At 34.0% G+C, this 1,140-nt stretch overlaps 1 protein-coding gene across 1 annotated transcript in view; it reads right to left on the bottom strand.

The window, feature by feature from the left end:
• The window catches only part of LOC119589273 (alpha-centractin-like), a 52,739-nt gene that overhangs the window by 50,925 nt on the left and 674 nt on the right, over positions 1-1,140 (bottom strand). The window lies entirely within an intron of this gene.

Genomic DNA, 1,140 nt, shown 5'->3' on the forward strand with positions numbered 1-1,140 from the left:
AGTTTCATATATTCCTGTTACTTGGAATACTGTTTGCCTTTCTCTGCAATGGACATATCTGAATGTCAACCACAACCTAGGAAAAAAGCGTAGTGATATATATCCGAAGTGACTGCCATGGCCTACATAACGTTCTTATGGCACTGCCAATAACCCTCTTCCACACAAATGTTCTGGTAAAATGAACCTTTGAGGTCTATAAACTAAACTAGCTCTTGAAAAGTGTGTCAGTCGCAAAAGGTTTACAAGCTCTATTTTCTAATTTTTTATATCTTTATCTTGAATTACAGAAATTTCATATACTCTATTTCCAAATTTTTATATTTATATCTTCCATTATATTAATTTCTTACTTTTCAAATCTGAAAGCACTGTCATAGTCAAAAAATCTTTCCGACTTAAAGGACCTAGTATTGCCATGCAATGTTTACCTTTTTCAATTTTTATCTTCAAGGCTTTAGTTATATACATATAAAAAAAAATAAACTTACCACATTATCTGTAGTATTAAATATCCAAAATAAAACCACACAAAAACCAGAGGAAAAAATAGAAGTCATAAAAAATACACAAAATACTAACAGGTGTAAAAAATCAATCTCAGCCAAATAACGATAATTCCATAATCGCTTCTCAAGGCCCATAGATCTTTGGACTAAGCGATATAGTAGTCTCAGTCGTCCGTGCTCTGGCAATGATCAAGAATCCTTCACCATAAATATTCTGGCAAGTAGAAATCGGTGGCATAAGCTATAATCATCAAACATGCCGCCGGGCCAAGCTCTTTCTTGCCCGAATATACATGGTCGGCGTTCGTCAGCCTTTGGCGGAGTACAAAGGCAACAGCAGGTAGTTTGTTTTTTGAAAATTATCATAAATAAAGATAAAAACAATCATAATATCTCAACTGGCAATGGTAATAACACAAAAAATAACAAAAGAATACAATAAAAAGGACCATTTAGCGTACTAAACACGAAAAAAATAATAAAAACAATACAAGGTGGCAGCCATTATGACAATTTCCCCCCCTAAAATATGCTCTAATTACAGCAAATTTCGATATAACAGGAACAAATAAACCAAGTTCCTTATCCACAAAGCCCAAGAAGACCAACCACTCCTGGAGAAACGCGAATG

The sequence above is a fragment of the Penaeus monodon genome, chromosome 25 (genome assembly GCF_015228065.2).
Source record: "Penaeus monodon isolate SGIC_2016 chromosome 25, NSTDA_Pmon_1, whole genome shotgun sequence".
Taxonomy (NCBI): domain Eukaryota; kingdom Metazoa; phylum Arthropoda; class Malacostraca; order Decapoda; family Penaeidae; genus Penaeus; species Penaeus monodon.